This window comes from Lepidochelys kempii, chromosome 7 (assembly GCF_965140285.1).
Source record: "Lepidochelys kempii isolate rLepKem1 chromosome 7, rLepKem1.hap1, whole genome shotgun sequence".
NCBI classification, from domain to species: domain Eukaryota; kingdom Metazoa; phylum Chordata; order Testudines; family Cheloniidae; genus Lepidochelys; species Lepidochelys kempii.
In genome coordinates this window covers 70,214,462-70,240,098 of record NC_136386.1, presented here as the reverse complement: position 1 = coordinate 70,240,098, position 25,637 = coordinate 70,214,462, and the positions used below count along the sequence as shown (strand labels likewise).

The window sequence follows — 25,637 nt, the reverse complement described above, 5'->3', positions numbered from 1 at the left end:
TGGTCCCAGTATTGCCTTTTAACCCATTTGGCCCAATGTGGGGTTTGTATACTCCATCACACTCCCACAGATTTACAATTTGTTTTGTTTGATTGGCTACTGTTTGGATCTTCTATATCAGGGATCGGCAACCTTTGGCATACTGCCCACCAGGGTAAGCCCCCTGGCAGGCTGGGCCGGTTTGTTTACCTGCCGCATCTGCAGGTTCAGCCAATTGCAGCTCCCACTGGCCGCGGTTCGCCGCTCCAGGCCAATGGGGGCTGCAGAAAGCGGCAGCCAGCACATCCCTCAGCCTGCGCCGCTTCCTGCGGCCCCCATTGGCCTGGAGCGGCGAACCGCAGCCAGTGGGAGCTGCGATCAGCCGAACCTGCGGACGCGGCAGGTAAACAAACCAGCCTGGCCCACTCGGAGGCTTACCCTGGCGGGCCGCATGCCAAAGGTTGCCAATCCCTGTTCTATATTTTCCTGACACCGAGTTGTAATTGTGGTATGTTTAATTATGTTCCTTGTTTTCTACCTGTCAGAGATCAATTGTGTAGAAGAGAGAGAACTGCATTGTAATAATTCAAAAATAAATATTAAGATCCCACTGCAAACGAAGGCACATTGAATTAAAGTAATTTATTCACAAATTTGTTTGTTCATTATTCAACCCGTTCCAGCATAGAATACAAGGGAGAAAAAAAACTGTTACTAAATAGAATGGTATTCAAAATTCAAACTTGTGTGTCTAATTTAAATTCTGCAGTCCTCCCTTTCATTTCCTGTTATGGATTTTTAGTTATTCTTTAATCTTGCTAGTATTTCAATTAAAAAAAAAAACTATTGGTATTTCCTTATTCACTGTGCTTGAGGTTGGATAGCTTCCACTGCGTTTATTGTTCGGTAACTTGCGTAACTCTTGGGTACACATTCATTAAGCAATAATGATGGAGACACAGGGCCTTGGTTGGTGATTAATGAATGGATGAGGAAACTGATGGCCCAAGATATAAGCACATTGTCATTGACCCTAGTTTTTCATTATTCCCCAGGAAATGTCTAAAGACAATATAGTTATTGCTACTATAAAATCAAAACAAACAGAATCCCACAAAACTAAGGATATTTGTAAAGACTTTCCTGAACATAGTTTCTGGTCTCATTTTAAGTTTAACTGAAAATTAAACTGTCTCATCTCTCCAGTCGGCCGAGAGGTTAGAGTGCTAGTTTAGGATTCACAAGACCCAAGTTCAGTAGCTTGATCTGACACAGACTTTCTGTCTGACCACTGACACGTCACTATTTCCCTTCATCTCAGTTTTGCATCTCTGAAATTAGGCTAAGAACACTTCCCAGCCTCACAGGACAAATACATTAAAGATGGTGAGGCGTTCTGCTGCGATGGCAATGGGAGCAATACAAGTTCCTAAGATAGATGGATGGTTTTAGAAATGAAAAAAAAAAAACAGGAAGGATTATTTTGATCTCTTAAATTTGCAAGAAAAAAGAAAGCTGATGTGAAGTCATACAGCTCCCCCTCCCCTCCATGCATACATCAAAACAAAGATTATTACACCCTCATGAGATCATGGAAACCTTATCTACTTTATAGCCTGATTTCACTGTTGAGTCCCTAGCTGCACAAACTTGAGATGTTTCTGGCCTGCCATAAACCAACTTCCTGCTTAATTTCTACTAATATGCCCCAAGTTACAATGAAGTAGATAGAATAAGACTTGTGGATGAAATTATATGTACAAAAGTCTCACATCTCATAGGATTGTTTCCCTTGCCAAAAACTAGTATATATGACCGTATCTTTCTTCTCTCTTTCTTCTGCCTGTTGTAACCCTTCTCCTGACTGCTGCTCAAAGTTTCATCTTAGGTACTGTGTATCATCTCTCTTGCTCTCTCATTTATTATTAATCTGTAATCAGGAGCGGCAAGTTATATGGGCTCATGGTGCCCAGGCTCCAGGGGGCCCAGCTCCACCAGTGTTCGGGCCAGGGTCTCCCTCCTGGCTCTGTCTGCCACGCAGTGCGCCTCCCCCGGAGCTTCCCCTAGCCCCGCACACCTCCCCTGGAGCATCCCCTAGCCCCGCTGACCGCCCCTGCGTGCCTCCCCTGAACGTCCCTGCCTGCCCTGGGCAGTGGGCGGCTGCTCCCTGCAGCTCCACGCTGGGCTCCCTCGCTGGCCACTGTCAAGACCGGCTACAAGAGAGCGGCACTGGGGGCAGGCTGAGGTGACTGCTGCACCCATGGAGGGAGGAGGGGAGGAGGTGCATGGTAGACCCCCCATCCCCCAGCAGGCAATTCTGAGTCAACTCTGAGGGCGGGGAGGGCTTATCCTGGCTGGACCTCCTGAGCAGCAGCCTGGGGAGGCTTGGGTGAGCATCGTGCTGGGCGGGGCCTCCCCCTCTACCCCGGGGCTTGCTGCTGCTAGTGGGGAGAATCCTCCTCTCTGCCCCCCTGCTCCAGCCCTGGGGCAGCCTGCCTGCTGCACCCCAAACTGCTCATCCCTGGCCTAGCCCCATGCCCCACACCCCCTTCTGCACCCCAACCCTTTGGCCTAGCCCAGAACCCGCACCTAGCGCCCAAACCCCTTCCCAGAGCCCGCACCCAACACCCAAACCTTCTTCCCGCACCCCAACCCACTCGTTTTGTCTTCCTACTAACAGGGTGTGGTTGATTTTCTAAAACTGACTGTAGTCTAGCACTATCCCAACAGACAAGCAGTCTAGCAGGGGTCAGCCTTCTCACTCCTTAGGGGTCCTCATTCATTCTTGTGCCCTCTACTGCAGCATGGCTCCTAAACACTTGCCAATTGCCTTAGAGAACTAAATATGTATTCAGTGTTGGACAGCATCAGTATTTTCAGCATTCATGAAGAATACTGAAAATACCCAAAGTAGCTTTATCTATTCTCCTTAGGTAACACTGGCAAGTTTGTAAGGGACACCACTATTGCACTTCTTTGCTAAGGACTTCCAAATCTTTCTCTACACTCCCAACCTCTCACCCTCTGTCCAGTCCCACATTTCTGTCTGATATTTTCTTCTTGATGTTTTCTCATCATTTCATACTCAACAGGGAAAATTCCGTGCTCACTTACTCTCTTGCAACCCTTTTGATTTTCTTTTTTCAGAGGGTGCAAGTTAGCACAAAAGTTGGTCCCGCATATCTAAAATTGACAATTTCTAAATGTAAGCTTCTTATCCTTTCATCTATTCTGCTCCTTTACTGTAAGTTTCATCCTTTCATTACCCATCCTGTAATCTTCCATCCTCTCATCACCTAAATATCAGCTTCTGTTTTCTTTCTGCACACATCCTAGTATTCACCAGACCTTGCTATCTCCAATTTTACAGTATCTCCAAAATTCATTTCTTCCTCTCAATCCTTATTGCTAAAACACTAATACATTCCAGAGTTATCTGCTTTATCTATGGCAGCCTCACACTCACCATCCTCCTTCTGTTTCATCTCTCATTCGTCCAGGTCCATTCAAATGTATGCCACCATCATCCTGCACTCCCATCAATCTGGCCAGATTTCACCTTTTGCTTAAATCCCCACATTGACTGTCTCTCTGCTTCCCCATACTGCCCCCAATTCATGGAACATCCTCCCCCCAGACTCCAACCTCTTGTCTTCAAAAACTATTTAAAGCACCTCTTTTCTATGACCCATTCCACCCTCCTCTCCATCTCAAATTTGTATTATACTTTACCATTCTAGGCTGTGCACTAAAGCCTCAATTGTGCAAAGACTTTTTTAAAAAAATACATTTTTAACTTTACCCATGGTGATTCATTCCACTAACTTCACACAGTTAGTACTGCATTAAATTAAACACTGGATCAGGGTCTAAAGTAACAAGTTCTTATGGGCAAAGAACTTGTTTGGCACAGTTCTCCCTTATTTAGTCTTCTGAAAAAAAATGTCAGTCAAAAGTAAAATGTGCTTTCTTCTTGTATATACGTAGACATAAAAAAGGTCTTCGATGTTCCTCTGATATAATCCTGAATAACATTCATGAAACAGAGTCAGACTGTATCTATATTTAACATAATACTTTGCCTTTTTTGATGTAAACTTGGTAGAAAGACAAATGAACTGTGGATGAAATACAATTCATTTATATTTCTTAACAAGTCAGCAATTTCTGACTTTCAGTTAGAAAAATCTAACTTCTATTAAATTAGGATCTTCTATCCAAAAACAATTTGCTTAGTCCTAGCTCCATATTGCTATTAGTCAGATGGCTCATGGGTTACATCTGACTTCAGCTTTTGACAACTCCCCACCAGTGCATTAAGTTGTGGAAACAAGGAATGAGAAAATTCCTTCTTCCTTCTCATGCACTTTTATCTGCTAATTCTAAACATGCTCATAGGGAATTAACTGAACAGACTAAATAAAGATAATAAGTTAATGTATTTTCCAGCAAAATGCTAGAAAGACTGTCTCAAAATGAACTGCAGATCAATGCATTATAGATCTCAGGCTGCAATTGCTACAGATATAGTGACCCCCCCCCCCCAAAAAAAAGAGTTTTAAACAAAATGAAAGACAAAATTTTCTAGAAGGACAGATTTCAACTGTTGCCATGGCTACCTGGGCATGCTAGGCAGCTGTCCTTACAAGTTCAAAATATTTTCCCCATTTGGAATGCTAATGACTTGAATTAAGGTCATAAACAGAAGTACATTGTTTATAGCATTTAATTAACTTCTGAAGCTAGATCCTTGCCACCTTTTCATTTAAGGCTATGCCTACACTATGAGCCAGGGGTACGATTCCCCTGCTTGTGTAAAACATACTCATTGAGCTAGCATGAATATAAGTGTAGCCATGGGTAGTGGCAGTAGGGCATAGGTGTTTGTACTCAGGTGGGTTTATACTCAGCAAGACCGAGCCACGCTGCCATTATCACTACCCGTGCTACTGTGGCTACAGTGCTATGTATGCTTGTGCTAGCTAGATGCAAGTCAATGAGGGTTTGTGTACACAAAGAAGGAGATCACAACCCTGGCTTGTAGTGTAGACGTAGCCTGAAATGTAATAGAATATAAATGTAACAAAGACTGTTGAGTAATCCACAGCAGTCCTTATTACTATCTTTGTCATCACTGGAGCTCTCAAAGAAAGTCATGGAAAAACAACACAGCTTGATTCTGTTGGCATTTTAACTATGACTGCAATAGTTATTGAAAGAATATTCCTAGCAACAATAGGATAGCCCAAAAATTTCCAATTTTAAACATTTAAGGTGAAATCCTGGCCCTATAGGATTTCAATGATTATTATTGGTTTGTATTACAATAGTAGCTAGGAGCCTGTCACAGACCAGGACCACATTGTGGTTGGTACAAACCCAGAAAAAAAGACAGTTCCTCCCCCACAGAGCTTACAGTCTACGGAAGACAATGGTAACATTCCTGTTGACCTAAATGGAGCCTTTGCTGTTTAATAGTAATGGTCCCAATCAGCATCAGAGTGCAAACTGAATTGCCCAGTGGTGTGCAGAGCCAAGGTTTTGGTGCTGTCCCATTTCTACCATGCAATAACTTTAAAACGTGTATAATTAGATAGGACTAAAATCCATGAACAAATATTAACTTTGAACTTCAACAGTGAATCTCAAAAAGAGATTAATAGAGCCATTAATAAATTCAGCAGCAGAATACCCCAATCTGATAGATATTTTTATCCCTGTTTTACACAAAGGGTAGAAACAGGCACAAGAGCTTAAGTGACTTGCTCAAAGGGAGAGCAGAGTCTATATTTGACTTCAAGTCCTATGGTTCAAGACAAGATCAGCCTTCCTCTCTTGTTGCATGATTTTTGTTAGTCTATGTTATAAGCATTTCTCTCGATATTGGATATAAACATTTTAAACTATGCAACGATAATTCTTAACATAATTATTCATATAACCACCAGCTGCATGCATGGCACGTTACCATGGACAAAATATTCATGGATGAGCTTACAAACTCTGTTCGTCCCTGATGGTGCAAACCAATCCAAATGTGCAGACTCCAGTATGGAGACTCAATGAAATAAAAATAAAACAATACAGCAGCAAACTGGGAGTAAGCACAGGAAGCTGCAAAAAACTAATTGTATTAGAGTTTTTGAAGGAGGCTGTTGGGAGGATTTTTCATCACAAATGTACACTGTTCAATTATATTTTTCTGAACATGGTGCATTAAAAATGATAGAAAAGAGCATAAATAAGACATGATTAACATCAAACTTATTTACCTTTTTCTAACGGCTCTGTATCTGGAACTATTGTGATTTCACTTTAAATATTTATCAATTTGTGGAGGAAATAATACTGTAATATTTTAATAAGTTGACTACACTATGACAATTATTATTTTAATTGGTTTCTTTTAGCCAGTTGGCCAATGATTATTCCGGGTTTTGAAGTTTCCTTATAAAGGAATAAATAGAAGAAGCAGAAACATTACAATTATGGTTCTATAGACATAGAAGAAGTGGATAAAGAGAATACTATTTTTCTTAGATCATAAGCTCTCTGAGACAGGAAAAGTGTCTTTGTCATATATGTACAGCACCAACCACAATGGGCGAGCAACTTTATGCCAAGGTTTTAACTGGGACAGGAACAGTTATTCAGGAAGGTCAAAGAGACTAAAGTTTGAGACAGTCAGTAGGAGAAAGGGCGGAGAGAAACACACTGAAGGTTAGAGAGAGGGCTTTTTGAAGGTCAACAAAATGGAGTTTGGGGAGTATGAAGTCGAACTGATTTGAACATTATAAAAGTTTCAGGTTCACTTTGATTTACGTAACATGCTGAGATTTGGACTGGTTTGGTTTTAATAGCTAATTCATGCATCTCTAGTCCTGACATACTATTTTTGGAGACTACTCTAAAAGGGCCTTCAGAAAAACGAGAGCATTTGCTGGTGACAACTAAAAGGAAGCCTCCCATATGGAGTTAGATTAACTGGGCAGCATTTTTTTTTTTTTAAATTAGCTATCATAATGGACCAAATGAAGGAAACAGGAGGGCCTCGGATAACATTCAAAAGAAAGAAAAAATACACAGCCCCACTCAGCAACAAATCAGAAGCCTCACAGGAAACAGAAAGGAATACAAGATGTGATAGCACGTGAAGAACCTGTGAGACAACATAAAAATGTGAATTTAGAAGTAGAGCTGGGCACAAAATTTAAGTTTCAAAAGGTTTTGATGAAAAAAAAGGTAGGGGCAATTTTGTGTGTGTGCACATGTAAACTACCACTACTTAGAAGTTCTGTGGATTGCAATTGCCAAAAACAGTGCTTAAATTGCAGTACCAGAAATGCTAACCTCATTTTTATAGCACCAGAAGTTGCAGTTTCTTTATAACTAACCAAATTTAGGCAAATTTGAAATGAGAAAAACTAAATGGTTGTACAGCCAACAGATTCCACAGCCGAGTCTCTAATATGTTACCTAAGCAGTTCACCCAGTCTTCATTCCTCTGAGTAAATAATCTCAAGTTGACTCTCTAATCTGAATCACCACTTTAGAATAGACTCAGTACTTGAATATTTCAAAATAAAACACCACAGGCATCAAAATATATCAGTGTTGATATTCAATCCTCCATGCTTGGATCTACATATACCAATTCTCATTGTGAGGAAAGGATAAAGTTAACTTGTCTGGTATCCATTCTCAATAACATTGCATATGAGTTAACTGCTCATTTCTCATACCTCTAATCTATAAAAAACATGGATGCCCCCTGCTGGATGTGTTTAACAGTTTAGACATTACTTTAGATTCTGATTCAAGCAGCTCCATCATAAACAAGAAGCAAAATTAACAGGTACTTATTAGCATTGAATCATGTCTCTTTTTATTGCAATATATTTTTAATTAGAGTTTACAAGACAGGCTTATGAGATGTAGTGAAGTGTGGGGCATGGTAGATGGTTTCTTAGGGCATTCACTTCTGTCTATTTAATAATTACAGTGATATATTGTGAACAAAGCAGGATATTAGAGACATTTATTAGGATATTATCTTCACTCTCCAGGAGCAATTTTATTTTTGTACATTGGTTAAAAATATGCAAAAATATTAACTGGTTTTGAGAATTCATAGAAACTGACAGGAAGATTAAATTCATTCAGTGATTGCATTTTGCAAGCTTAAATTGCTTAAGAACTCCAAACTTTAGATAGAAAATCCTCGTTTTCCAGTTCATGCAATGTGTCCTTGTTTGATCCTTGAGACTCCATGTTCTAACCTTAGGGGTCTCGAGCTGGAGAACACTACATTTAATAAACTAAGCTGTGACTCTCAAGTAGGAAGAACTCTTCCTACACCACAATACAAGAATACCCAGATCTTGAGTCCAGGTATGTAGGAAGGAGTAATTAGGATCTACCTGTCTGCCTACTCCCTCACACTTATAATATGTGGGTGGGGAATGAGCAGAGCCTTGGCTCTCTTACTTGCTGGTCGGCAACACTGAGCTGGCAGGAAATAATTAGTTGTGAATCTAGTCTACTAGCAAATTACCATATTCACCACCATGGCATGGAGAAAGCAGGGAAAGAGTATTTCTTTGTCAGAATTCTTCAGAGGGCTACTCCTGGGTTGGTGCTGTTTGCACAGCGCCCTGCTCCAGGCCATACTTTAAGACAAGCGAGACCTTAAATTGTAGTCCTGATTCTGTAGCCTTTTCAAATATGAACAGTTTCATTGACTTTGAGGAGACCCTTTGCATGTAAAGAATGCTGACTAGAGCTAAACAAAAGAATAATAATATACAGTGATTTGGCTTTACAAGTCTCTTTTCATAAAACATACCTCAACAATTAATTCACTCCATGGGTTCACTGAATTCTAGGATTAAACTCACAGTCAATTCTCTTACCCACTTAAAATCTTTTACATTAGTCCTTCAAAACATTGTTCTAAGGAAAGTATGGTTATGGCCTTTGTAAAAATGGCGCCATCTTAACTCCATAGCTCTTCTCCCTGTCTATATTCAGTATGTTACCTGCAATGTTTTCCTTCATTATACTGACAACACAATTGGCAAAGCCAGTGGTAGTGTGCACTGCACCCAGCAACAACCACAAGTACTGTATTGTAAAGTGTTTCTCCTTAGCAGTTACTGGTCCCTGGAACTTCACAGCTGAGAGCTCCAGAATTTTGAAAAGATCCCAATGTGGCATTAGCTTATTGGAGTAGACTAGTGCTATAAGGCACATGAGGTGACAATAATAAAGATATAAACTTCATTTACGTAAAATGAAAGCTGTGAAACACTCTGGATGTAAGCCCTATATACATATGTTCAAACTTTTTAACAGGCTGGTAGAACAACTGGATGCTTAAAGGAGTAATCTATCCACAGTGGAAATAATCTCTCTCTAGTAGGAGAAATGCTTTCGTTGTGAAGTACCTTAAGTACAGTACCTTCATTCTGACTAGGTAAAAACTGATCCTTCAGGGTTTACAAGTTGCAGTTACTGTATGACCAAATAAATCTACATATTAGAGTTTTAACTGAAGAAAATGAGACATTTGGGGGTCTCTCCCCATTTGTAGCCATTTAGAAGATACTTGGACCTCACAGTCCCATGCTAACAAGGTAGGATAAAGAGTCTGTAGGCGGTAGGTGTATATTGTTCTGTTCTGCTCATCCTCATTCATTGAAAAATAAAGAAACAGTTGTTTATATGAAAACATCATTATCTGGTATTCTCTCATTGGGTATGTAGCCATAAGAGAACTTTTTGTTCATCACTAATTGTGGCTACCTTCAGTGGTTTATAGGAATATTGTGAAAAAAGTTAGCAGCCATAGAAATAACTCCTCAAAAAGAAGTAGCTATTCAAAACAAAGGTGTGCTGCATGGATCCAGAAAAAAAAATTCTCTAGATTACCTTATTAGTTTTTCACACCGGCAGATGAATAATATAGAGGTTTCATTGTAAAAGGAAATGTCATGGTAGGTCCTTCCTAACCAGTAGGAACACACTGATCCTGGTGAGGATGGTTAACCCTTGCAAGGGGAATAAAGCACTTTTTACAATGCTTTATCTCGTTCTCTAATAATCAGAGATAATAACCTGAAAAAATCTAGATAGATGCTCTCTTATAGCAAAGACTCAGGCAGTCAAATAAAAACACGGTTAATTTGTTTTAAAAAAAAGTCCACAATGACGCAACAATGAGGTCATCTTAATGATGCATTCAGACACAAGTCTGTACAACCAGTTTGAAAGCCAGATCCTCAAGCATACATGGATTCCCAATCCAGCCAAGTACTTACGCACATGCTTAACTTTAATCATGTGACAAATGCCATTTAAGTCAATGGGGCTATTGTATGTTCAGAAGGGAAAGCATGCAGACAGACACCAATTGAGGATGTTGCACTTTGATAGCTGATTAAAGAATTAGCCTTATGCCCATATTCAGTTATAAACTTTCCATAATGGATAGATTTGGAGATGTTCCGATGAGTGCCCATCAGAAACATGCAGGAAGAATAACTAAAAGGCTCTCACACTGTAACAATCTTAAAAAGTAGTGGTGTAAGTGAATGAGTCCTAAAATGTAATAGTAAATAGTATCGTATTCCAAAAGTCACATGGCCCCATCCAGTGCAAACGTCAGTCAGGGAAAAGTGGCAGGAGAAGCTCAATATGACTTTCACACATATACCCTGGTATATCACCTTCAGGGCATCTTACAAAAGACTCACTTTCTCTTCCAGAAAACATTTCCTTAATGCCTGGGCATACATTTGGCAACTTAAGGTGAGAAAATGACAGAACGGTGCCTCAGTAGGGGCACTCCTTGGATTATTCACAAACAAAAATCACTTGCTCATTTTATCCTTCAAACACTTCCTCACATGATGAGTATGGATTTACAGGATAAAATAGTCTCTCCCTTCGTTTTCTATGTTGCAGTGATAATGAAGCTGCAGACAAAATGCCATACTTTTGGTTCTAATTTTAGTTGACAAGGTACAGTGATGAAACAATTCCTTGAGCCTGAGTGTTAGTGCTTTGGCTGATCAAAGTCGTCACATTTTCTTCAAATAAATCTAGAACAACATCTAAAATTGATAGCTGTATCATTTAAAATACAGATTATGTTCCTCACTCCCATTGGTATTGTAACAAAATAATCACATGACTCCATGTCTTCAAAATCAGAATCCCTATTTCTAACTTCTGAAGAGCTATTCATTCATACGTATCTAGGGACTTCTTGGTGAATCTGTGTGGCAGAAATGAGATATGCCAATCCTGTACATATTGTCAGGGATAAACTCATTAAAATATATATCTTCATGGATTTAATGGACACCAGATATCTGATGTTCCATCTTTGGCACAAAAATATAGAAATGACAGATAATTTGAGCTTGAAACAGATTTCTTAATAATGTGATTTGGGAGGATAAATCTATTTATGAAGCCTCAGAAGAAACTGAATCAAATGCAATGTTCCTGAAACATTTAGCATTTGTAAGCTCTATATGTGATCTCAGTGCTTTTAATTAGCCTTGCAGGAAGTATTATCAATACTGAATGCTTTCTCTTTATTCTGTGTGCTGTCTGGTACTATGAGATTTTCCCCCACCACCATTCAGACATCTTTTGAGACTTGCACAGACATCCTTCCCATTACACAAACCAAATTAAATCTTCAACAAACCAAGAAATTACCTTCACAACTGATTCCTGCAAAACTAGTAAGAGTAACAATAACTTTAGGGTAATGAGGATCCTTACATTTCTGTATTAACCTGTACGTGTCATAAAAGAGTGCGTCTCTTGAATGAGCATGTAGATTAGCACTTCTACTCAACAACTGAAACTAAACAAAGAATTTAGGGAACAGTCACTGGAAGATTTCTAGCCATTCTATCCCTTTATCAACAGCCACAACAGAGACTTGTAACCACATTAGAAATAAAGGGGAATGATATTGTTATCCCCTTCCTCTCCATTCTTTCCCTTTAGCTGATCACTTACTAAATAAACCTACCTACCTCTTCCTCCTCTGCACCCAAAAAAATTGTGGAACTAGCACAATGTTTACCACCATCGAATTGTTCACTCTGCTTGTGTGTGTGCATTCACCCTTTCCTCACCCTGTCTGAATTATCTGCTTGAATAATATTAACTCATTGTTTCCTTGTACCCCTCTCTGTCTGTCTGTATCCATCTGTTGTCTCTTGTGTAATACTTGGACTGTAAGCTCTCTGGGACAGGAACTGTCTTTTTTGTTCTGTATTTGTACAGCACCTACCAAAGTCCTGGTCCATGACTGGGGCTCATAGGTGCTAGGACACTACAAATAAATAACAAATTACAATATTGAGAAATTGAAGGAAATGTTTATTCTAATAAATGAATGCAAACTGTTATTGTAACTTGAAATGTAAAACAACACTTTGCCTTTCTATAGAAATTTTCATCTAAGGTTCTTAAAGCATTACAAATGTTAATGAACTAATCCTCACAACTCTCCAACAATGTGGAGGACTGTGAAGAAACTGAGAGGTTATGTTATTTGCCAAAGGCCACAGAGGATGTTTGTGGCACAGTCAGAACCGAGAATTCCTGATTCCATTTTAATCACCAGATCATACTCCCTCCCTGTAGAAGGTTAAAAGATAGTCTGAGAACTAGATTAGTGATAAGTGAATATGTGAGAAACTTGGTGACTTCAATGGGCAAAGTGCTTGGTAGACTTGATAAACATGGTAAACTCTCAAAGCCACATAAACTCAGGCAAAAAAAAAAAAAAGGGTGAAATCCTTTCCCCCACAGAAATTCTGCCATAGGCTGCAATGGATCCAGGATTTCACTCTACTCTTCTTCTGTTTACCATGACAACAGTTCAAAATGAACTACCACTGATACTCTGCTCACCCATCAAACTCATTATTTGGCCCTGTGACAGGGTTGCTGCTCCCATTTAGGGGAATAAATTAGAGCTGACTGGAGGTAACCTGGCCCTAACTGGGGAAGCAGAGACAGCTGCCGCCTAATTAGCCTGGGGCTCTATAAAAGCCTCAGAGGAAGGAAGCCAGGGGAGGGAGCAGAAAGAAAGGGGAAAGGCAGGGAGCAGAAGTAGGGAGGTAGCTCTTCCCTCCTGCCTGCATACGGTGAAGGGTCAACTGAAATGGTGGTGTGAACGAGACAGTGAATAAACTGCACCAGTGGTAACTAACCCCAGGGTCTCAAAATGACTTATGTGAACCTAGCAGAGGCGGGAGCCAAGGGGGCCCTGCTGTGCTCTGCGACAGGCCCAAGCACAAGTAAATAAATAAATTCTTGTAATACACATGAAGCCCACAGATAGGAGAGCAAAACAAGCAGGAGCAAATGAGTTACAACTAGATGGGCAGGTTGTGTTTATTAGTGGGGTTAATTTATTTGGATATCCTAATTTACTGAAGTTCCAACAGAGTTGCAGAAAACTAAATTTTAAAAATGCACCGAATGTCTTGACTTTAGGAATAATCAAAGCAAATCCAGGCTTCATTACTATCACGTTTTCAATCAGTTTATTTATATATATGATATTTGCAATTAGTTTATATCTATATAGTCCAGGGGTTGGCAACCTTTGAGAAGTGGCGTGCCAAGTCTTCATTAATTTAAGGTTTCACGTGCCAGTAATAAATTTCACATTTACAGGGGCCCCGCAACGGAACCCCAGACTGGCAGTGGGCTGAGCGGTGCCAGCGGCCAGGACCCCAGCTGGCAGGGGCCAGCAGATGGAACCCCAGACCAGCAGCGTAGGCGGCAGACGGAACCTGCCAGTCTGGGGTTTCATCTGCCACCCGTGCTGCCGGTCTGGGGTCCCGGCTGCCAGACACGCTCATCCTGCTGCTGGCCTGGATGGACAGAACCCCGGGCTGGCAGCGGGCTGAGTGGGATCGATGGTTGGGACCCTGGTTGGCAGAGGCCGGTGGACAGAACCCCAGACTGGTAGCGCAGGTGGCAGACGGAACCCCAGACCAGCAGCATGCTGCGCCACTCAGCCCGCTGCCAGCCGGGGTCCTGGCCGCCGGCCCAGCTCAGCCCGGGGTTCTGTCCATCCAGGCCGGAAGCGGGCTAAGTGGGGCTGGCAGCCAGGACGCTGGCTGGCAGCAGAGTGCCACTAAAAATCAGCTCTTGAGCCGCCTTTGGCACCCGTGCTTCAGGTTGCCGACCCCCAATATAGATCATAATGAGTCTGTACTTCATAGCTGTATTAACATTGGGTTCATTACTATTGTTCAGATTTACCTGGGTGAATAACTTTGAACTGGGTTGATGTGGTTCACTGTCATTGTTATTTACACTGCCAATTCACATTTATCGAGTATACTACAATTAATGCTGCAAATATTCCTAGTGACTTAACATTTCTAATACAATCAGTTCCTAATTTCCTGGCATGCTTTGTCTTTAATATATTATAATGCCATTAAACAGCACGACACTGAGATTTGATGGTATCACTTATAAACCAAAAAGCTCTTTTCAACTATACTTTCTCATGTTAGCTCAGTAAATTAATGACTTCTGAGAAATTTAATACGTAAATTAATATTTGGATACAAAAAAGTCCTGCTGAAAATGTAATAATACATTAAACAGGTGTTTTGTTTCCTGAGAAATCAAATTTTAAGTCTGCTGATTAGGGGGGAGTTCAGGCAACATATAGTCATTGCTTCCAAAGGAATAAACACAACTAGGCATCTCAAAAATATTTGGAAATATTTCCTAGACTCTGAGGCTAAGGCTGTATTCTCCACTTACAGCAATGACACGCATAAAACCTCAACATAGAACAGAAGGGGAAAACCAACCAAGTAGCTTATGCTGTACTTCAGTATGAGCTATTTTTTTTTACCCACACTTCTGTCCCCCAAAATAAAAGCAGCCCCTTTTGTAAAATAGAGTAAGCAACATTTAAAACTCAACATATATTTAAGAATTGTTGAGCCATCATATTTTCTATTTTAAATATAGGAAAAATATCATGATTACCTCGTATGCCTGCTGGTCTAAGTCCTTTATTATGGATTTCTACTGTATTAAAAATCTGAAAAGAAAATCACAAATATACCTCCTAATTTGAGGTCAGAATCTCTCTAATTTGGGGGAAAAACACAAACGTACACACACACACCCAAACCCAAATTTTATACATAAAATTGACACTGAAAAAGCAAAGTAAGGTAGAGTTAAGCTTAGTTATGTATGGATGCACTGCTGTTCAGGAGAAATTAACCACATTTATCAGCAAATATTAAGGCACATGACAAAATGCAGAATAAAGTATGCAAGGATGTTCTTGACAACAATAAAGGGAGGGAAATGACTTACAGGTTAATAATATCCACCTCTCACTTCATATTAATTGTGTGTGCCATACAGTCTCAGGTGACATTTGTGTAAGCACAGTAAATGCTTTCAATTGATATTCTTTAGCTGATTAAAAGTTATGGTTATTCCTCCCTGTGGACTATGAATATGTACACTTCAGAGTTCTCACAATTAACCATTTTTTAGTTTTCTTGGGGTTATAAAACATTGTTTAAAAGACTATATTTATCTGTTAATGCTAAGCTAACTGTAAAACAACTACCATGATTTGACTCAAAATCTGGAATAAAAAACCACAAAACCAACCAACCACTATTCTAAAGACCAATTATGGGACGTTCCAATCTCAAGAGAAACTTGTTGATAAAGTTATGAATTGGTTGAAATATACAGAAATGCTTTCTGTGCTTCAAATGTAACAACATTTGCTGTTATCATCAGTGTTGTAATCATAATTAGTATACAAAGGTCATGCAAGATAGAAAGAAAAACAGTTGGAGAGGCTATCATATAAAGAGAGTGTTTTAAGAATATTTAGTGGGAGTAATCGAAAGTTTAAGCAATCATATCCAATAATGCAACAATTAATATATTATAGTTAAAAAATGGAAAACCTGCATTACTAGGAACTGAAATTAGGTTGAGTTCTATACAATTCTCCTTTCCCTACTTTGTGTGTTATTTGTGACCTGATTAGTAGGATGATAAGAGAAAATGGGAAACCAAAATTAGATTAAAATCTTTTTCTCCTGTATTTCCCTCTCCTTCTTGTCTCCTAGATCTAATATTAAAGTCTCCTTCCTTCTGTTTTTCTCTGACCTGTTCACCAATCCCACACGTCTATTCCCTTCCAACTCTCATCCTCCCTCATGTGTTCCCTCGTCTCCTCTCTCTGGTTCCATCCTGTTTATCTGACACAGAAAGCCTTCATTACACTAAATGTTGTCATTCAGCATACACACAGCATGCTAGGATTTCATGTGCAGATTAGGGAGTTTTAAATAAACCACATAGGATGGTTTGAGCATGAGCTCAAGTTTGGGAGACAGGCAATAGGTGGGGCAAACCCCTCGCCACAGGGTGGGGGACCTTAAGAAGGCGTATGTGATTTCTGGGGACATTACAACTCATCCATTGACAGGGTATGTAAATCTGTGGTATAGAATTGCTGCTCCGAGGGCATCTGGGGGGCAACAGAGCACTGAGGGTGCCCCAATGGTCAGTCACAAGTATGGTTATGCTGGGTAACTGACCTATGGGAGTTCACCTTCTTAGTACTACTAAAGATAAAATATTGAGTAGAGAATATTTAGACATATTAATCATTGTTGCATAGGGAGGTGTTGACAGTCAGCTGGGACAGAGCAAGCAGAGCAAGCCTCCCAGGTATATAGTGAAATGATTATGGAATTACCTGCACCATAGACTGTTATCTGCCGGGTACTCCCAGACATTTAACAAAGTTGCAGCCTAATTAAAGCACATCCAGTGTCTCCTGTACTTTTTCCAGCATAGCTGGACAAGCAAGATGGTCAACACATCATCTCAGTGGTCTAAAGAACCTGCTTATTCCTCTTTAAGTTGAAGGTCTGTTTGTTTCTTGATATTTTCCAGGATGATGTTTGCACATGATTTTCCCAGGCACTGAGAGTTATGGGATTCCCTGCCAGTTACTGCAATTGGTGCGATCGCCCTTCTTTGGCAATTGTACGATAAAATGTCTGTCTTCCATGGGGTTGGGTTCTTTTCTTCCTTCCATATCCTACCCAAAAACACAAGGAAAGTCTGGAGACTTTCACCACTTGCTTTAAACATCTCTTCAGTTATCTTCCCCAGCTGCCAATAAACCTGTGTTGTAAATTATGCTGATTTGATTAAGAGCACGGGAATACAATTTTTATTATCAGAATTTGAAATTTCATTTAAAGGGTGAAAGCTGAAGAAATTCATGTCTGCATTTTAATTGTAAAATTTTCTAGACAGTCTCGATTTGTAAATACAAGGAGAATAGAGTTCGCTAACATCACTTACTTGTATCTAATGTTTTTATCGTGTGTGTCTGCAAATAACTATCACATATAAACAGCCCTAAAATACAAGCTTATAACAGGTTTCAAAATCAGCAATGAAACAGCATAGCTCAGTTAGAAAAGTGGCATTTTTTTAATGTCAGGATACTACAATATAGCCATATGTCAATTTGTCATCATGCTATCTGAAGGAGAATCTATCTCAGAAATTCACTAAGAAATTTCTCACCTCATACTGCACATAGGATGGAGATTCTTAGGGTACATCTATACTGCAAACCTGATTAAGAACCACACTTTTTAATCTAACCCACATTAGCTAATTCATGTTAGAATAGCAGCGAAGAAACAGCAACTTGGTTAGCAGCTCAATTTAAAGCCGGGGGGGGGGGTGAGGGTGAGATTTGCACCTCTTGTATGCCCTGGAGCCCTAATCCATGATAACTCACCGGACAGTCTCCCACAGGAATCAGGGAATCTACAGGAACCTCAGGATGGCTTTAGAAGCTGTGGATTAGACTTAGTGTCACTTCATGACCTTGCGGAAGATTCCTTACTCTATTTCCCTAGCCCCTTTGTTTATCTGAGCTGCATATTTGTGGAAGGGTTTGCCCTTTAGGAAAAAAGAGGACAAAATGTTCAAAGAAAACAGTGTGCACTGGGCACTCTCCATTTAAGCCACCAATGCATTCTCCATTTTAATTTCCCTACAATAAATTAATTTTTAGTATTTACAGTTGTTTCTTAAAGATGAGTCATTTGTAGCATCATTAAAGTTTCAAAACTCATGATAAGATGAAGATAAAAATCTTGGTTTCCATGGTAAATCATTAGCTCCAGGAAACAGCAGCAATGTAAGTATCCATACTCTAAAATTCTAGATACAGCAGAAAAGGATCTCTGTATAAGTGACAGTGTATAAACATCCAATAGGACCATAAAATGCATTATTGATGTGCAGATCAATTGTGACTTTGCCACAAGCTCTGTGTATTGCTTCATAGCTTGGGGAGAAGCACAGGAGGCATTTAACCACAATCTGCCTCCTAGATTCCCCCTACTCCAGGATGGAGACATTCCCTGCAGCACCCCTAGTACAGTGTGTGTTCCCCAGTGCACCAGCACAGCAATGTTGGCTGGCATGTTTTCAGAGTGGAGCCAAGGTCTTACTAATTCCCTGCCTTTTCCCACTCATTCCCCATCTACATGGGCATGGGAGAGAGGTGTGCAGCAGCCCCAGAGAGGCTTCTCTCCTCTGCATGCTGCTACCTATAGTATAGGTAACTGGCAGGAGAAGTAAAATACTATATATACACATACATACACACACATATTTTATATATATATAAATAAACCCTCTATTTAAAATTACATATACTAGTTAATATAAAAGAATTCAAATTGATTGTGTGTCTTTAATTCCCACCCTCCGCTTCCCAAACCCCCTTTGGGAAAGGTACCACAGAAAGCCACAACCAGGAGATGGTGCCAATGGAGCTATGCTGTTAAAAAGCAGGAACCAGTGTGGGGATAAAGAATCTCTCTGTATACATAGTCTTGGCTTCTAGCAAATTCTGGAAGATCTGCTAGTACTGAGAGTCCAAATGCTTGTTCATTACATATAAACAATCCCTCACACTTCCAGAAGGATAATCTAGGAAAATTCTGGAGTTCTCTTTAGCACACACAAGGCTCAGTTTCATTCTTGATTTTTTTCAAAGAAAGATTTGTTCCTCCCCCAAATTATCAACAGAGATGGTCAAGCAGCAAAATTTAGATTATTCATATCCTAAAATTTAGAGCTGGAATTAAGATTCCACTTTTAAAGAAAATTCAGATCCAGATTTCAAAGAGCCCCAGAGTTTGGGTTGTCCAGATCCCGTGTATGAGACTGGGCCCATCTCTACCAACTAGTAAGCAAGCACCCTGTAGGAAAATTTGAACCTCTCCCAGGAACAGAAATATTTCATTTCTGGAATTTTCCACACACTTAGAATTCGTCTTCAGTTTAGGCCAATTAAACTGCTAGGAGTTACAAATGCTGGAGAGGTGACAACATATTAACTAAAAGGAAGAAAAAAAATTTAAAGGTCAGCTGAATATAATAGAAAACTTCAAGGAATGAAAACATTGCACTTAACAAGCCAGTAACTAGCCTGACTTTAAAAGAAAGTTTTCTAATTGTGTGATAGGAACATTTTGAAGATTCCAGAAAGTGAATCTTTTTAGTAATTGGAAGGTGGATTTCACTACTATTTATTATTACATAAAGTACTTGCTGAGATTTGAGGTGCACCAGATGGTCCTTCAAAAATAAAACACCAAAAGGTAAGATCATTACCCCTGCTTGGCTCCTGTATGCCAGGTAAAAGCAGCCAGGAGATGATTCTGACAGGAAATCAGCCATGCCCCTTTCAAGCTCTGTTGTGGGTGGCATGCCAAGGATGCGGAAACGGGACCACCTCTGAAGGTGGTGCTATGAAGGACCCAGACAGTGCTGCAGCCCCTAGGTAGCCGGGGAACACACTGTTATAATCTGGAGTAATGGAAAAAGCAACAACAACAAAAAAACCAAAGGCACTGTTAAAAAAACCGAACTCATTATTCCAATGTTAACCTTTCACCTTCCTTAATAAGTAAGGAAATGAAAGAGAAGCTTTTACAAAAATTTTAACTTGGTCACATTCTATTTGTCTTGTTCACATCTAATTTAATATATTTCTGTTTATATTTCAAATGCATTCCATAAAACCTACAGGATGGGGAATAGGGCTGAGTTGAGTTTGATGAAGGAACCTTGACTTAATGTAATATTAAGGTGGCATAATTTAATTATTTAATTAAAATAATTTAAAATAATTATGTTTTGGATAATTGTTTGTATTTTTAAAAGGATGAGAGGAAAAACAATAACTCTGCTTAATTAAGTTTTGTATTTAAGTAAATATGGTTCATGGGGCTACAGTAAGTTCACATCTTATCTTCTGCTTTTGTTTGTCTGGAGAAAAATAATGAGGAAAAAAGTTATTTGATGAAGACTCAGACATCCCTGCTCTTTCACAAAAGGGCTAAGAAAGCTTCTACTCCGATTCTCTAATGTCATCCAGAAAGGAAGAGAAGATATAATAAATAATAATATTCAACAAAAAAACTCCAAACAATGCATAAGATTATAAGACACAAAAAAAGTTCAAAAATATGTGGAATATTGCTACAATAACAGCAAAATAATGTGTTTGAACACTAAAACTGTGTGACCTGCAGTTTTTCAGAAGCAGAGTTTTCTTCTTTTGCTGACGTTAGGGCAGCCATTTCTGGAAGAATGTGCCACATGTGGTTTAATTAACCATTTACAATCATTTCATGCAATTTATCCTATTAGCAACTGCCAAGTAGTAGACTCTTAGGGAATGTTTACGCATAAAAAGCTGCACAACCCTGTGGGAATAGGCCTCAGATCCTGAGTCAACTGACTCTGGCTGGGAGGGGCTCACGCTACAGTGCTAAAAAGAGTAGATATTCCCACTTGTGCTAGAACCCAGGCTCTGAGACCCTCCCCTCTCACCAGGTCTCAGAGTCCAGGCTAAAGCCTGAGCCGGGACATCTACCCTGCTATAATTAGCCCCATTGCGTGAGCTTCACAAGCAGGAGTCAGTTGACTTGGATTCTGAGATTTGCTTCTGCAGGGTTTTCTTTGCAGTGTAGAAGTATTCTCAGCCTGTCAGACTGGGCAACGAGTGATGTCACGACACAATGGTGCACGGTGATGTCAAAATAAGGGTGAGACTTCATTAAGCATTAATGCTTTGCTGAGCAAGATGGGATTACTCACATGCTTCAGGTCACACATGTGCTTCAGTGCTTTGCTGAATGGGCACCTCAATGCAGGCTAGATCACTCATTTTATGATCAGCCCTGAGCAAGGGGCAGCAAGTTGTGCTGCCCCAGGAACAGCCCAAAAAGAAGATTGTTCATTGGAGAGTTGCAATCTGCATTCTAGTCTCCTGCCTGGTCTGGAAACAAAGCAATTTGAACCCAGTTTATACCTAATGAAGCCAAGGCTCTGCTCAGCCTACTCTGCTCAGGGCGGTGTCGGGGGGAGAGGCAATTCTGTCTACCATCACATCTTTAACCTGCGGTATAGGTTGCCCGCACAAGAGTGTCAATGGGTGCCTTATACCTTATATGGTATTTGGCTATGTGGTCATACACCTTATATGACCACTTAGCCTTGTAATGATCTAGCTCTGTAGAAGCACAGCTAGTAACTGGGGCCCCAATTTACAGCCATGATCCCAGTCCATGGGAATGATGAGAAGCATCCTGGCATAAGTAACCCTGATCCCAGTCCATGGGATTGCTCACTTGAGTAAGGTACTGTACGGATTGGCAGAATCAGAGCCTGTTAAACATCAAGCATATTTTTCACAGAGTCCAAACTACTGCTACAGAAGGACACAGAAATATTAATGGAAATCCAGCTTTTACATTAATTCTCCTTTATCTAACTAGATAATTACATGACTAACCAACTCCCCCCCCCCACCACCACCACCTCCTCCAATCATTGTAGCATCTGATTTCCTTCTAAGAGTTTTTTGGGTTTTTTTTAAAGCAATAAGAATACACAGGGCTCACCACTGCATGACAAAAGCCAGCCACAGGGAACAATAAATAACAAGTATAAATAAGTCATATTTCTGAGGATAAAAATGAAAGTACAAAAGGACAAAGCATTTCTTTTAAGCCCCCAGTCTTTTTATGTTCAATCATGTCAAATTGTTTAATAAATAAAAAGGTCATTAAGCTGCAGAGCTACGAATTAACAAGAGCATAATGTGAATATTCAGAGTAAAATGGTGTCTCTAAAACCAACTGGGTTCAAAATAACAATGCAGATGTTTTGGTTTCTAGCCACTTACAGTACATTCTGCTTAAGTGTATAACCCACTTGTCATAGCTGTTCATACACTTACCCAAGTACACATTTAAATTGGATCATTGACTCGCCTATTGAACACTGTAATTCAATCCTTTGTTGACTGTTATGATTTTTGGCAGTTGGACAAGTACAAAGCCTTGCTACCACCAGGTATGAAAGGAAAAGATATCACTGGTCTTGAAAACAATAACTGTGTACTGAGCCTTTCACCCAACACAGACTGATTTAGTATCTACTGCCTCTGACACGTACATCATTATTATTTACTGGACAACACTAACTACTTTATAATATTTCTCCTTTCATCTGATGATCTCAAAGCATGCTTGTCGGTCAAGCAACAGAGCCAACACATCTGTCTCAAAAAACTGTTATAAACCAAGGAACATTTTGAATATTTATCTTTAAAAGCTGAATAAATACCTCAAACAGTAATTGTTATTAAACTGCACCTACACAAAACGATGGCTTGAAAAAATCTTTATTTATGTGCTCCATCTATGACATGTTGCTCATGTGCAGTACCTGTTAATAATGTACTACTTCAAGAGCTGGGCTGACATCAGTTGTGGTGCTAAACCACAAAACAAGGGTGCAATCCAAAATGTCATGTTATTTTCAGAATTGTTTGTTAAATAGAAAATAAGCAAAATACACACAATTTAATTCTAAATAAGCAAACACCAACTCCTTAATTGTGCCCTCTGTCACTTTGCATTCTAGGAACAGTCTCAGTTAAAGAAGAATTATCAACCCACAACGTAATCCCAAGAGAAGAAATTTAACGGAGAGGATTAAATGGCTTGGAAGTGGAAGGAAAATGTGTTCTTTCATTCTGAGCAAGTAAACCAAACTAATTCATGAGGGAGAAAAAACTAAAATATAGTGTGAAGGTGGTGACAAAAATCAATAAAAGGGCCATATTTGAAGTTAAGGCTGACACTTCGCCCGTAAATTGTGTTGTATGGAAACAACAATCTGTCAGTCTTACTTTTAAAAGAGCAGGCTACTTTCACTTTGGGTCACAACATTACCATTTTGTTTATTTAAAGCTAACACAATTGTGTGTGGAATCGTTGGCAATCTCAGCAAAGAAATCAAGCACTGAATAAACATGGAAACTGAATTATCTTTTCAACCTAGCATTCATCTGTCCAAAACACAGTCCGGGAAAGCCTGAGTTGTCTTTAGCTTCACAGCAGGTTGGAATTCTGTGAATAGAGATAGGACCTCAGGAGCCGATGATTTGGGTTAGATGCTAAAGAAAGAATTGACATTGACTAAGGAAATGGAGATCACACACTATCATTGCCCCTTTAAGACATGGTTGGTAGGAGGTAAAATGGATGGAACACAATAAAAAGCCACTGCAAAACCCTGCTAGAGGGTGCTAAACCACTAGGAAAGGAATTTAATTGTCTGAGAGGAATATTGAACACAATTGGGAGTTCTCTGAATGTGGCTGAAATGAGAATAGAAGGCAACACAGCACACAGCAGCATGTGCTGCGAAGCAGATTGGAATCATGACACAGTATGTTCCCACACTGTGGAGGTTGTGAATGCTGTCGGCAACCACCCGGAGACAGACAAAAGAGGGGGATTGGGTTTGGGAGACCAGGGAGATCAAGTGAGTATTTTGCCAGCGATTAAGCTTGTGCATCTAACACAAAAATCTCAAGACTACATGCCATTTTAGTCATAATTGCCAAGTGAACTCAGAGCACTTTGTAAAAATTACAGAAAGACTTGTAAATGAACACTCCTGTGATGCTTTGGGACAGCCTTTGTACCCACCCTTTGCAACAGATTGCAGCAAAGGTAAATAAAATAACTAAAATTCCTTATGGTTCATTCTGTTTTTTTGAGGCGGGGAGGGGGGAAGAGTCTTGCCTCACATCAAATTTTCCAAACTCACAGAAATCAGTTTTAAAGCCAGTGCATATCATTTTGGAACAACATCGAGTAATTATTTGGGAATAATATGGGAGTTCAGATGTTAATTCATAGTAAAATGATTTGCAATTATCTTTTCTGAAATAATCAGATTAGGATAATAAAATCTGGTGACAGAGGCAATTTGCTGATTGTAAATTGTGAAAGTCTTGGGATTATTTCAAAATAATTCTTGGGTACGAAATGTATCAATCCTGTGAGAAACAAAGAGGGGGTAAACACTTCCATTTTAGTTAATGGAATACAGATATTTGTAAATAGCTGTTTTGTTGTGTAATAATTGCTTGTTTATTTGGAGAAATGAATACTCAGATACATGTTAAAAAAAGCACTGGTCATGGTAACAAGTATTGTTAACTGTCACATTTTTTAAAGCAAAAAATATATCGTTTCCTAAGCAAAAGAGACAGCTATAAAGGTTGAAATTGTGTGTGACTAAAAAGTTTTTAAAGCCTAAAAAGGAAACAGCCTGTAAAGCTTTTAGCTTGGAATCAGTGGTCTAGAAGGGTGGTTAGCTAGTGATAAATCAGACTTAAAATTTGATATTAGGTCAACAGGCTAGTGACTATTCAAATTTCATAACTCCTGGTAACTCACCTTTAATACCTGGGTAATGTTGGTAATTATTCTATAAAATTACATGGCATTCAAATTGACAACCAGTGTTATCATCTGTGGATGATTACTGCAAGTAACCAACCATAATTCCCTTAAAATAGTAAATCTAGCATAAAATTTCCCTGGATGCAACATTGTTTAAAAAACATAACAAAACAAAAACCGGTCATTGAAGGATATAGAGTACAGATTACTTACCTAAAAAACCAGAAGAGCACAAAGGTAAATGCATATTCCAGTTCAGCCACATGTTTTCAATCTATCAGCTAAGATTTTCTAAACAATTTTGGTTGCCCAACTTGGGACACCTTGAAAGGGTCAGAAATTTCTCATAATCAGGCACCTAAAAATGTCTCACATTGAGACCCAAAATCACTAATACTTTTTGAGAATCTTGGATGCTTTAAAAAACAACAACCAAAAAAAACCCTCAGAATACTGATTGGTAACGTCCAGTGAAGTTTATGGGAGTCTTTCCATTGAATTCAATGGACATCAGATCAGACCCTAAGAGAAGTGGCTTGGAAGCACAGGACTCAGAGCCATGAACTCCTAAATTCTAATCTTAGCTCTAATTTTGACTCTTCTCTGACTTTGGGGAAATTTTTGTTGCAGTTGCATCATCTGTGCAATGGGAGCTCACTGGAAGTTTTAGGTACCCAATACATGCAGGATGGGGAAGTGAGGTGTGAATAGAGTTGGATGAAATTTTTCAGCTGA

At 39.5% G+C, this 25,637-nt stretch overlaps 1 protein-coding gene across 1 annotated transcript in view; it reads right to left on the bottom strand.

Moving 5' to 3' along the window:
* Window positions 1–25,637, bottom strand: part of NRG3 (neuregulin 3) — a 919,092-nt gene that overhangs the window by 712,364 nt on the left and 181,091 nt on the right. The window lies entirely within an intron of this gene.